General features: G+C 42.3%; 1 long non-coding RNA gene across 1 annotated transcript in view; it reads right to left on the bottom strand.

Annotated features, from left to right (window-relative positions):
- Positions 1-244: 244 nt before the first annotated feature.
- LOC114019468 overlaps positions 245-14156 on the bottom strand; it is a 68500-nt gene continuing 54588 nt past the window's right edge. The window contains exons 2-4 of the long non-coding RNA XR_003564524.3: positions 13763-13931; positions 12246-12452; positions 245-9264 (exon numbers count right to left, since the gene is read on the bottom strand). This is a non-coding gene — a long non-coding RNA (uncharacterized LOC114019468). The remainder of the gene's footprint in view (positions 9265-12245; positions 12453-13762; positions 13932-14156) is intronic.

The raw sequence follows: 14156 nt of genomic DNA, 5'->3' as shown, positions 1-14156 counted from the left end.
TAGGACTGATGCCAAGGCTTTTACTGCATTTTTTGTTTCAATGTTCTCTACAATGATTAATTTAAAGTTTCTCTTGAAAAAAAGAAAAAGACATGGTTGGAGGAAGAAATCTTTAGATGAGTGACTGTATATGTTCTGTAGTGTGAACATAACAAAGACTCCACCATGCTATCTCATAAAAGAACCAAAAATGAATGTCAGACTAGTTTTGAAATGAAATCCAAGGAAATCTTTTAGAGGATTATTTAAAGATGCAATCATAACATTGTATTGGAAAATAACATTTAGTACAAAGTAGCATTACATTTCACTGTACAAGTATATAGCCATTATTTTCATAGTACCTTTAAAAAACAGATTCAAACAGTAATTATGTTAGACTTCCTTTGTACACATTCCAATAGTGCAGAAGACATCCAGGTATAATGTGTGATCATTTATGTTGTTTAAGGTAAATATTAACAAATTCATGTGCTGAGAGGTTAATTTTTATTGTATCATGCTGTGAAAATAAAGTAAATAAGAAACTGAAAGTCACTTAGCATTTAAACTGTATACTGCTAATTAGGTGGGGACCTGGTACTGCAAACATTCTGGTAAAATAAATTTAAAATAATAGGAAGAATGTAATATTGTACAATTTATCCTCTCAAAAGTTCTTTTGGTTTAGTCATTCTGTGGATTTATTGTGATCTTTTGAAATTAGGCCCAAGTTTAAAACAGTCATTAAATCTGCCAATGGTTAGTCCGACAGTTTAGAAATAGCATGCAGCCAAGCAGGGGATCAAAGTTTGAGTTTAGAAGTATTTCGGTTTAGTTTATTTTTTTAAAGGCTAAAGCTATTACAGCTGGATTAGAGATAGCATGTTTTTAAGAAAATCAATAGGCTCTTTAAACAGTTAATGCACATAGATGATCATTTTACCAATTTTTATGACAGCAAACACCTCTGACAAGTTAGTCTGCCCCTTCCTGTAATACAAGAGTCTGGCAATATTTGGCTGATGAATATTCTGGGAAAAATAATGACAGTGACACTTCTTCTGTGGGAACTTTCTCCTGTGCAACTGCTTTGTCAACAGCCACTACATGTTGCCTCAAATTTGTCCTCTTCTTGTGAAATTGCTGCATGTTACAATTTTACAGATGGCTGTGAGAATCTTATGGTATTACCAAACCTTATGATAACACTACTTTCCTCTACTCAGTAGAATGGAGTTATTACAAGGAACCCCACAGCTCTGTTCACCACATTGCATTACTGACCATTGGTATTTAGGCTCAGTTAAGCCTTGATTAAGCAAAGCACTTAAGCACATGCTTTCCTTTAAGCAGTTAAGTAGAATCATAGAATATCAGGGTTGGAAGGGACCTCAGGAGGTCATCTAGTCCAACCCCCTGCTCAAAGCAGGACCAATTCCCAATTTTTGTCCCAGATCCCTAAATGGCCCCCTCAAGGATTGAACTCACAACCCTGGGTTTAGCAGTCCCATTCCAGTTCTGCAAAACACAAACATGTAGCTACACTATTGGGGAAAAGCACTGAAAGATATGTTTAACTCATATTGAAGTCAATGGGGCTACTTACATGCTTAAGTGTTTTGCTTAATCGGGGTCTTCGTTTGCTGCTCTTTTCATGGGAAATCTAGTGTGATCTTATGGCAATTCCTATGATCACTGTGTACCAGAACAACATATGTTAGAATAAGCAGGGGAGATAAATAAGACATTGAGATCTTGACACTTATTAGCAGCGGCAGATTTTACTACTTTTCGAAATTCATGAAGACCTCCTGGCAATTTCAAATTGTTTATAAGAGGTGAGGATCGCCCATAAGCATTCTAGGCATCATTCTTCTCTTGCTTTTGTGTGTTACTCCTTTACATCAGGGGTGTAAACACAGCTGCAATCAATGGAGTTACAGCACTGTAACCCTGATGTAAATCAGAGGAGTATCAGGTCCTGCTTGTGCAGCTTTTCCCAAGGTAGACCATGACCCCATCAAAGAGTGAATCCAACAGTTGCACATTATGTGCATATTATAGGAATTAGGCAGCAAGCCAAAAAGACATAAATCTGAGTGGTCAGCAATGCAGTACGGGTCATATAGCTGTTGAATATCTAGCATACCCTTCAGGCACTGTGTGTTACTCCACTGTACGATGATGACAGATGATAATTTAGAAAATGACAAAATCACAAATATACATGTACATATACAAATGCAGTTTGAATCCCACCTTTTGCCATGCAAATGATTTGGTCAAGAAAAATGATGGTCAGAAGTCAGTGAAGATACAAAACATGGGGTGAAATTGTGGAGGATAGGTATACTATCTTAGAACAACTCATTAACATTATCACACTAAAACTGACTCCTCTCCCAAATAATTCCGTAATCCTCCTACAGCCCCTTCCCCTCCGCCCCCAAACACACATTCAGGCAGAAGCCTAGACTGAATAGGATGAACCTTGTACCATGCTCTGAAGATCACATAGGGCTGGTAGACCTATGAGAGAAGCCTGAAACAGTCAGGTTCCCTTTGTTATGAATGCCCCAACTCCAGTACCCAGATACTCAAATCTAGGAACTATGGTCCAGATCATTAAAGGTATTTAGGTGCCTAACTCCTATTGAAATCAATGGGCGTTAGATGCCTAACTACCTTTGACGATTTAGGTGTATTAGCAGAGATTCTGTAGGGTGCTTTTCCTATTATGACAGAGCATGGGGATAAAGAGGTTTCTCAGGTGGTAGCCACCCCATGATCCAAGCCATGTAAGGATTTTTAAATTAAACTCAACACCTTGAATTCCTGCCCAGAAACAAATAGAAAGCTGGTGCAGCCTTTGGAGAACAGGTGTGATATATGATCTGTAACTGACACAGGTAAGGAAGTTGGGCTGCTGAGTTCTGTACTAACTAAAGCTTTCTGAATAGTTTAAATGCAGCCCATATCTAGCACACACAGCTGCAACCAAATCAATGTCCCAGCCCCTGTGTGTGCAATCAGTCTTCAGGGAAACCCCATGGCCCACGTGGCCTAGCTTCTCCTCATGCCCTGCCATGCTGGCCAGTTCTTTAGATGGTGGTTCCTATTGTTTCAGCAGCTCTCATTACACCAAGGGGCATTTAACTGCTCCTTCATTTAGCCTGAATAAGAGGTGCTTGTGCCCAATAAATTTCATCCAGGTCTGTGATTGATGGGGGCCATTTAAGACCTTCCAGTATAACAATATTAAGAGAGTGCCTCTTGTGAGTTAAGAGATGACAATGCTCTCTCTCTTCCTTCCGTGAAGTACCACAACAAAATGCTGCAGCTGGCTCTCGAGGCAGTAGTGTAGTCAAGGGTAAACATGGGTAAATGGAATTTACTCACTTCTCATTTGGGGAATATGGAGTTTAATTAAGGTTAGTTTACCCACTTTTTTACCTCTACACCACTGCTTAGAAGCTTTGATGGTTTGTTTTCTTAATGAATCAGTGAAAATGATGGTATTAGCATGGGAAAGTTTTTGGGTGAAGGAGTGGGCTTTGCATGAATGCAGCTGGGTTAGTGGTCTTTCTTATTTCTTCTGGCAGTAAGTTAAGTATTCTCTGAACCCTGTATTCTGATGGCAAAGTCCACCCTGGCGAAAAGGGGTAGATTTTTTGTTCACAGTCTTGCCCTTTGAAATGCATTTATAGACCTCTATAGCTCTCTCCTTCTGTATCTCAAAGATACGTTGTCACCAATAATTGCACATATATAGAACCTTCCATCAGGTGATCCTGAAGTACTTTGAAACTAAGGGCTCGACCACAGAATGCTCCACACTGATTTTAATGGAGTTTTGCCTGAGTAAAGACTGCAGGATTGGACCTTAAGAGACAGTAACTTGAGCTCTCAAATTGGAAAATGAGTCTCCTTGAAGAACCTGTCTGGTACAAAGAAGTCTGATTGTGTATTCTCCCTGAGACTGCTGATTTACCAGAGCAGTGGGAAAATTATAAAAGACAACATTCTGTGTTCCACCTGAGTACTAAGGGAGCCTGAGGCATTATAATGTTCTTTGCTATGAATGCCTATTTTATATTGCTAGTCTTTTTCAAGCAACAGTAACATCACTTACAACTTTACTACCTAGTGTTTTCTTCTGACCCCGCCCCCGCCTAGACTGATCGTGCTTGTACAGGAAACCTTTGAATCACAAGCTTTCTTTTATTCAGTGAGGTCACTGTAATAAGGTTATCCTAGGTCTCATGAGATGCATCTTGAAACATGGTCTGATTTGCAGCAGGATGATTCAAAGAAGGTAATGTGATGAAATTGTTAGCCATCCCATTTGGTATGGTAATATTGAGCTTTGCCAGTGGTGTCACTACAATTTTTACAATACAATTATTAAAACTGCTTCTTTAGATTCCTGTGATGCTTTATTAGCTTTTCTTGGGTGTGTGAATAGAACACTTCTGTGTTCAACGTTCTCCATGGAAAGTATAGGATTGTCTTTTTTTTTTTAACTGAACCATTAGACTTCATTCATAAAAGGTTAATTATATATATATATATATATATATATATATATATATATAAAGTCAACACACAATTAAATACAAAAATCTCTTAAGCTTTTATATGTGAAATAAATCTGTGGGGGGTTTATGATTAACTTGTAGGAAGATGATACAGATATAGGGCTGCATGGGAGAATTTATAGCTTGTCAGCTGTGTAAAGATATCATCTTCCAAAGTATTTTCTGGGTGACATGGCAACAAAATTCACCCAGACATTAAACAGAAATCCTTTGTAAGCTCTGTCTGAGTTAGCTGTGATACTGATTAAAAGTGAATTTCTCTCTAAATGAGCTAAAGCAGGCACATCATTTGAACATCTGCAGAGTAAAATAAACATCCATTTTAATAATGTAGGGACTAAATCCTGCCCTGGCTGGCCCAGCAGTGATAAGCAGATTGGATTCCACAGGCATACCACAGGGAGGTGCTTCAAGCCATGCAATACAATATCCATTGCTGCCCATCTTACACCAGGTCTTCCAAGGAAAAAAGTATACTATACTGCATTATTTGTGAAATCATATGCAGTTATGTAACTTAAGATTGTACAATGTTTACAAACATGGGGCGGAGTTAAGGTTGCATGCACAACCCCAACCTTGCTATTCTTTACTTTTTAGTGTTTACACAAGCAAGGTCAATACTCTCTTCAGGCAGCTTTTTTAATGAAATTTCCTAGTTTTTCCTTTCTTTTTTAAAGAAGAAACAAACTCTAGTATCTAAACATTTCTTGCAGCCGCAGAGCTACTCTTGTGTTTAGCCTCTCCACGTGCTCTGGGGTAGCAGCAGAGGAAGCTGCTGCCACAGTGGCACCCTGGTTATATGTACAGACTAGATTAACTTTTTAAAATAATTATAGTTTGGGGGACAAATTCATCCATTAACTTTGGTGGATTTATACCACGGATGAATTTGGTCCTTTATCTTCCTAGGAGACACAATCATTTTAATTTGTTTAAACAGTAGCCACCAGTATATTTGCAAATTGACCCTTCTGTAAACACCCTTGGCCTTCTGGGCTGTACTAGCTCTGGACACCCTTGGATGTTGATTCCATGGCAGGCTGACCAAGCCATGACTGGCCAGCCACAGAAGACCAAAGTGGAAAAATCACACCAAAAGCTCCCAGCTGCATGACACAAACCTGTTTTGGACAGGGGAAGAGAGGACATGTGAATAAGCTCCCCAGCAATTCTTAATATTGGAACTAGCGCTCCCTCTTCAAGGACCATGTAGCTCCTGGAATTCCTAGCTCCCTAGGGTTGGAGTAACATGTCTGTATAGAGAAAACCAACTTACGACATATTCCTGGAGGTAGGTTGGGACGGAACCTTCTGACTATACCTTTCATATCTGTTGCAGCTGGCTTTTGGAGGATACTTTTCCTTTCCCCACTGGAGCTGAAGCTCTTGCCTCCTCTTGCAGTGACTACCATCTGAAAAGCTTTCTCCTGAAGGGCACTCACACAGTACCCAACTGCAGGTTTTAGCCTAATTCATTTTTCAGAATTGCAAACCTTCCTTCATCTCTCTGGTTGGCAGATCCATTGAGGAACCTGCTTTCAGCTGTGGCCCCTTCTAATTTTTCCCATGACTTAACTGTTTACGACAAGCCCTGCAATATCATTCCTATCATCATGACTGCTTCATGGCAATGAAGCACAGTAGAGTAAGAGAGTAATCCCCATAGTTGGTACCAAGTGGGAACATAAGAACCTGCAGAGCTAAAACCTGCAACCACAGGGGTTCTTCAGGGTCCCTGACACCACCACATCATCACCACTAGAACCTTAGACAAGGCATTCCTGGGAGGACCCTGCAAAGCTAGGCTTGGCAGGAAGTACCGCACTACAGAGCCTGAGTGGCAACCCCCCATAGCCCACTGATTGGCTGATACCAGTATACAAAACAGGAAGCCATGATGAGGAGCTGTCTGAGCAACAATATAGACTGCTTGCCTGCTTCTGCTCCAGATCCTAAACCCTTAAAAGGGAATAAGTCACTCAAAACTTTGAGATGTGACAGTTAGTGTTTCCTACATACTGACCATGATATTATACGTGGCACAAACCATGTAGAAAACATGTTACATTGTGCTTGTAACTTAGTAAAGTTCATTGAGTTAGGCAAAATTTGGAAGTGTTCACTTCTATTTATCTAGGAGCTTATACTTTGCTCATCACTGTGGTATTGGAGCACTGCTTCATTACTTGGGGATAGCTGTGGCATTTAGTCACAGTCCTGGCTAATAGGTGATGCAGAACTTCACAGTTCTAGAGGTAGAGGTAGGTCTTGGAGGCACAATCGCTCTGTGGGAGTGGGTAGAACTCTCCCGCCCCTCCGCCCCCCCCCCGCCAACAACAAAACTTGATTGGTTGATGGGGGAAGTGCCACTCCAGAACAAGGACACAGAACTGGCTACAGCCAGTTGAGCAGTCAATGAGCAGATGGGGAGGAGGAGGGCGATGGGACAGAGGGACTAGCCTGTAAGTGCAGGAGGGGGAACAAAGGGCCTGAACTGCTACAGCAGGACCAGATCACAGATGCCACACTGGGGCAGAGAGACACCAAAATGTAAGGGTGCTGAATCTGATCTGGGAGCTGTTGAAAGGAGAACTCACTGCTGCACTGGTGATAGCAAAGGGGACCCCCCGCAGATGCACAGTTTGGAGCTGACAGGACAGCAGAGCCCACACAGCTGGACCCACCATTCTGAGCTCACAGAGCATACCAGTGTCAGAATACAGGAACAGGTTAGACTGACCCAGGGGGGTTTGAACTGATGTGAGGTGGAGAGTCTATGTGCCTAGCTAATCAAGGTGTGTGTGTGTGTGGGGGGGAGGCTGTATGCTGTACCGGGGCAAGGAACTCTGTGTAACCCCTTCTAGGAATCCTCTCCTGAGTTTACGCCTGACTTTGCCTGGGTTAGGTTAAATGTTCTAAGTGTGGTACTTGTTACAGGGTTAACTCTGACGCCTAGGAGAGAGGGTTGGTGTTTGTGAAGAGGCATGTGGCTGGGACTTGGGACCCCTTCTTCAACTCAGGGAATCTCCCACCTGACAGCTGGTGTCAGGAACAGGATTTGGGGAGGTTAGGCAGGGACCTCTGAGGTCAGTGTCTGAGGTACAGGTAGCTGGAAGGTCAGGGACATCTTTGAGAAACTCTCAGCCAACCCCTCACAACACTGTCCTTGTCCTGGCAGCCTGCTCTGTTCCAATGACTATGACATACTACATGTGGGGGGGCCATGGATACCCCAGTTTACAGGTGATGGCCAGATGATTTTCTGGGAGTGGCTGGAATCCACCTTTAATACTGCCTCCCAGAGTACCAAAGGTGGGGATCCTGTCAGGCCAGCTGAATCCCCCGTCTGACGCCTTCTCAAGGTGTGTGCTCTCGCTGCTTCCTCTCTAGATGATGCAGCATGCGCTGAGGGCTGCTGTGGGAGAAGGGTGCCTTCCTGCCTGACTCCGACAAGGGAATTTGTGTCCGCTGGGAGTGCTTGGATGGAGTAGTCCCTGTAATCCCAAGTGCAGGCACTGCAAGTTTTCCCTTGTCCTTGTGTCAGGTACAAAGAAGAATGTGGTCTACTTGTGCCCTCTTCTTCTTGTGCATCTGCAGAAGGACTAGGGAAAATCTGGCTCATCGTGATTGTAATTCATGGGGCGGTCCTACTGAACAGCCTTGTATGCCTGCATGAGACCCCCAAAACTCTACTTCTGCTAGACTTCTCTCCCCTCATGTCACATCTGAGGCAGGTCTTTGCAAGGGAACGTAGAGGGGGAAATGTGGTGAAATTTCCCACAAACAGGGCAGTGGACAGAGGGTTCACATAATCTAGCTGCAGATGACCGAAACTTGATAGGGGAGAAACAGCAGACTGTGTCTGTTCATCTCCCTCAAGTAACTTACTGTAGCTGGCAGCTGGCTAGCTCTCTGCGTTACAAGAAACTAAAGTACACCTGGGACTTAGACCCCTTTTGTAAGCCTGACTGTTCAAGGGAACTTGTTCATATTTGCACACTTTTTTGATCATTGGCTCACTTTACAGGCTTGGGCCTAATGTGTGTGAAACCCAGTTTTACAGCCGAAAGCATTACTTGGGTAAACAACATTATAATTATGCCTACATGCCACAAATCTGACACTTACACTGGCTCACGTGGCTGTATTCATTGAGAAGGCAGTGATTTACAGTGCTGAATGCATCCCACTGACCCTTAGTTTGGTTTTAGAAAGCATTTCACATCCACAGGGTATGTGTTTTTTAAATAAGAGAATCCTCAGGCATCAGCCCAAGCTTAAACACATGTGTACACTTCATTTTTCATGCAATGATTAAGGTCCCCGCATCAGGCATATAACATTACTTACCAGAGGTGACTTGCTGTCTTCACCCCCTCCATTTTTCAGTGAAATGCGGTTTCTGTCTCCTCAGGGCTCTACCATTTCCTTTTACTTTCTCCATGCCCCGAGGCATGGAGCAGCAGATGTTGAAGCCCTTCCCTATATCCTCTGTTGGTTGTTGTGAGTGATTTTCATGCTTGGTGTATACAGGATCCTCATTAGGAGAGATTAACTTTAGCCAGGAGATATCTCTCTGGTATGGAGAAGTCCAGCTGTCTCCTTCTGTTGTATATGGTAATAACTTCACGTTGTGAAGCAGTTGTGATAAGTCTGGTTTCAGAGTAGCAGCCATGTTAGTCTGTATTCGAAAAAAGAAAAGGAGTACTTGTGGCACCTTAGAGACTAACAAATTTATTTGACGGGTTTCAGAGTAACAGCATGTTAGTCTGTATTCGCAAAAAGAAAAGGAGTACTTGTGGCACCTTAGAGACTAACCAAGCTTATGCTTATGCTCAAATAAATTTGTTAGTCTCTAAGGTGCCACAAGTACTCCTTTTCTTTTTGTGATAAGTTTGTTCACTCTAGTGAAAGCGTAAGTTGGTGCCTAACTACTGAAGAAGCAAGCCTGAGTATGTTGTATGCATTATTGTATATTGTATGTATTACAGTCTTCTTGCAGATGTTTATACATGCAGGGAAGGAGGGCTAATGCCTCTATCTCATCAGGGGCTACTGATATAGAGGAATTATGGGAGTGGCAGGGCATGGAGAGGTAAAGTAGAAGGCATTCACACCTCATTTGTGCTGTGGAACACAACTCTATGCCATCTCCACTGCAGACTCATAGGAGGAGCAACGAGGGACAGGATAGGGCCCAGTAAGCAGATGCCTTCCCAAGTAGATCCACTGGTCTGACCCACACAGAGCAGCATGTAGGGACTGTGGATGCTACTGAGCCTCTGATGTTGCATTAGCTGCTGTGTGGGTACTCTGCACCTTATTCTCAGTTTGTGAGAAGGATTCTGACTCCTGGCATAATTCCTTTGTTCACAGAACACAGACATTTGAAGGACCTGATACAAAGCTGACTGGGCTCTGTGGAAAAGCTTCTGTTGGTTTTAATGGGTTTGGAATCATGGCCTAGATTATATTTTATATGTTTGCCTGCAGTTGTTTTTGTGTGTGTGCATGTCTGTCCATCTGCCTGTGGCTGAACTGGAAGTTAACTCTTTTTATGCCCATCCATACAAATGCAATTTTTCAGGCATCTCTCCTTTTAGTCTCAGTGTAAGGTTCTGTTTATTATATTGTTACCAAAGCTCATATTAAAACTGTTTTAATTATTTTGTATTTTCCCGAGAAAGTTATAACAAGTCTGGGTTATGGATGCTGCCTTAAGCTATTTGAGCCTAAAGAGCAGACTAATTGCTCAAGTCTCCAAATCTCCCAACTGGAAAGAGATTCCTACCTGTAATTGAGTTTATTAACTGTGTGCATACCTTCAATTCTCTAGGGTATAACTCAGGGATAACAAAGGGAATAATATCTCAAAGCCATCAGTGGCTCTAAATTAAGTCCCACAGTTACTGTATAATCTGTCTCTTTTTGTTTCTCCTATCCTAGTCATTATGGAGAAACCCCAATGAACAAAAGGGAAACAGAGATAATTTTTGATGAAATAGCTAGGACCACTAAGAGGTATGTCTGGATGTGTGCAGCAGGAATTAAGTCATTACTGGTACCCAGGTTGTGACTCTGTCCTAGCTTTGGTACAAGGATTTTGCAGGTGAGCCCCAATTTTAGGAGGGGCAGAATAGGCTATCATTTATTTCATGAGAAAGTCTTTGCTGCTGTGAAAAATTCTATAAGGTAGAATGTTCACTCTAGAGCTATACGGATTTATTCCCTCCACCCCATCCCCAAGAGACTGTAGTTCTGTGGGATGATCCTAATCTGAAGGTAGAACTGAAATGGTAGAGGCTGCTTCTCTTGCTCTTGCTTTGCTGGACAAACTTAAATATGAAGAATATTCTTAATTTTAAAAATAAAATTGAAGAGCTGGCACAGTGACCTAGCAATGGTGCTTTGCAATGCCAAGCAAACCTAGGGTTGATGCAAGAAATTTCCACCCCTCCTTGCATGCTGAATAAAGGCAGCAACAATAGAAATCATTGTGCTCTCTCCTGTTGCCTTCAGGAAGCAAGGTGGCTGAAAGTAGGTGGGGCCACAGCTACATTCTTCCCTACTGCCCCACGGAGCTGGACTGACATTGTGGAGTAGCACAGGGAGAGATTGTACTGACACTGCTCCTTCCTGGGCACTGTGGCTCCACATTGCACCATGGTTGGTACGTGGCACTAAATTCTAGTCCAGAATAGGCAAATCACAGGCAGCAGCAGAGAAAGCTATTCCAATTCTACCTTGCAATTTTGTTACCATTCAGATTATAAACACTAATTATAAATTGATTGTATTTTGACGCTCTCACAACTTACATTTCAAAGCCCTAGATGTTTTGATAAATGTCAGCATAAGTGTGACTTCATGCCAGGTCATTAATATGTGTCCCAACAAATGCTATGTAATCTTGCATCAATTTTAGCATAACATCTCTATCATTTTTTATGTGAATCCTTGGCTGTGTGTGTGTGTGTGTGTGTGCACGAGAGAGAGAGAGAGCACGAGAGAGAGAGCACGAGAGACAAAGCACGAGCACCTGTGTTTTTAACATATATGCATGCACTTTGGACATAGTTTCGAAATAAATTTCTATATCCTCTAGGTCCATTAGCACACCATGTGGATGTCCTTCCACTGAAGAATGGAATTCTATTCCCTGTATTCTCACTGCTAATACTACAGACACTTTTATTTGCAGGACTCCCAAATAATGGGTGCTCTTTGTTTCTGTTTCTGCTTTCACCTGCCCATGAAATACCTAAAACTACTTGGATAAGGACCTCAGGATTTGGCCTTTCATTTATAAAGCAGTTTACAAAATCATTATATAAATGCTAAAGGTCAACTTTCTCTGTGCTATCCTTGCAACCCCATTGAAATTAGTGGAATTACACGGGTGTGTATGAGGGCAAGATTTGGCCTATTAAAAATAATCTCCCCACCTAATTTGTGTGTGCATGTTCTTTCCTTTTTCCAGTTTAAAAAAAAAAATCTTGCAGGAGTCACTGATTCCACAGAGGCCTGCAGTAGCAGTGAGAGCGCTAGACACAGTGAAACAGGGGCTTAAACTAGAAGACAGTTTAAAGGGGAAGAAACCATCAGTCCTTCAATTTGGAAAGTATCAGCTATAGCAGGCTGGAATTCTGCAAAATTTCTTACCTGGAGCCTTAGTCACTTTGGGCATATTAAGAGGTCCAGTAGTCAGCTGGAGAGGCTATAATTATCTCACACTTGGTCCTGACATCAGTAATGGTGGAGCTGGTGACTGGTTTTAGCAAGACACTAGACAAACCCACGAGCCTGGGGGTCAGCGTGTAGGCTCTTATTTCCTCTCTGTACATTTTTAACTTTTGAATGGGGTCTTTGCTGGTGCAAACACAAAGAAATATCGTGAAAATGACAGAAATATTACTCCACTGAGGTCAAGTTCAAGAAAAACTGTAAATATATATAGCTTGTGTTTGTGGCTGAGATTTTTTGTTAATATGAACCAGCTGGTACTGAGACTTGATGAGAGACTCATATCCCCGCAGGCCAGAAGTCCCAGTCCCAGAAATTCTATTTTCACTTTACAAGATACAAGACACCTCAAGATACCCCAGCCTGTGCCCCACTATGGGCCAAAAGAAAAAAAAAAAGCCAAACACTTAGATGGTCTGAAGGCTTTGCTGGCAGGAGATGTTCAGTCCTACTGCATGTGGTGTGTTCTGCACCTGTCACTAGTCCCAAGTCTAGTCTCCTCCTGTGCAATTTGCTAACTGTTAATAAATCCATAGGGGGGTTGAGGGACCATGCCAGTACTGGTCCTCTGGAGTCCCCTACTTCCACACTAGCTGTAAAAACATTTGGGCCCAAGAGTCAGATGGACCACCCCCTTCCCTTGTGGCAACAGCAGACTTGGTTCAACCAGTTCTAGGATTCCCCAGATCTGTGAGAGAATGACCAAGATCTGAGATGTAGAACTACTACTAGGAGTGACTTTAGAAGTGTAATACTCCCATTCCAGGGCCCGTTTTAAAACTGGAGTTTTATTAAATTTAGTATTTAAAAAACCAAACCAAAACAGCTCGCACAAGTCCTATTGCTGCTCCATCCTTTCAGAGAACATAAAACTCTGCTCCAATCAGAGGTATCCCCTCAACAGACCTTCAATCCTTAAAAAGGGATGAGGCACAGGTAAATCTAACCATTACTTTCCCTTATGAGTGCAACAGAAGCACATTCACTTCAACATCACCCCTGACATATTGTTGATACATATTGTCACTATAGGCGCTCCATGAAACCAATTATAGCACCCTTGAATCTAGCAGCACCTGATATGAGTGGTTAGGGAGCAGTTAGCTAGAAAACAGGGCTGTAGATGGTTCCACACAGCTTGGGGGAAGGTCATTTGGGAAGTGGACCAGGAAGGATGATCCCCTGAGGAGACGGGAGAAACCAGAGTCCCTGTTTCTCTGTCAGGGCAGGATGGAGAGACTTTTCTGACTTTCCTGAGCCTCCCATTAACTCTCATCAGCATGAGCCAAATACAGAATGTTTGTTCCTTCTTAATGAATCTAAAACTGTATATTTGGCTTAACGTAATACAAAAGACTGATCATTCCTTCCTTTCTTACAACATGTCACGTGAATTCAGTTGCAATGTGATAACCCTCTAAATGGCTGCATCATACCTTGTTTAGAGTCCAGCATGAGCATCTCTGCTTGAACATCTTCACTCCTAATATGCCCCCTTGTCCTGCCCTGCAGGATGCAGTAGGTCTGTAGAGAATTGGTAGTGAACCCGCACAGCCCAGTGCACCATGTGGAATAGCCTCTGATGCAGCAGATGACCTAGTGTAACTGTGAAGAATTACAGTAGCAGTCAGCTCCAGAGGATGCACTTACTGTACTGAATGTCCCCAAGCAGGATAAGGTCCCTGCACAAGCAAATCATTAAAGGGTTGGGGAGGGGGAGGATTCAACTGAAAATGGTAACAAATATTGCATTATAGAACCATCTCCAAGAAAAGGGACAAAAGCAAGACATAAGTATTTCTAAGCACAAATAATACAAGTAAACATATA

Source organism: Chelonia mydas, chromosome 12, assembly GCF_015237465.2.
Source record: "Chelonia mydas isolate rCheMyd1 chromosome 12, rCheMyd1.pri.v2, whole genome shotgun sequence".
Taxonomy (NCBI): Eukaryota; Metazoa; Chordata; order Testudines; family Cheloniidae; genus Chelonia; species Chelonia mydas.
Note: the sequence above shows the minus strand (reverse complement) of the source record. Positions and strands in the feature narration are given on the sequence as shown.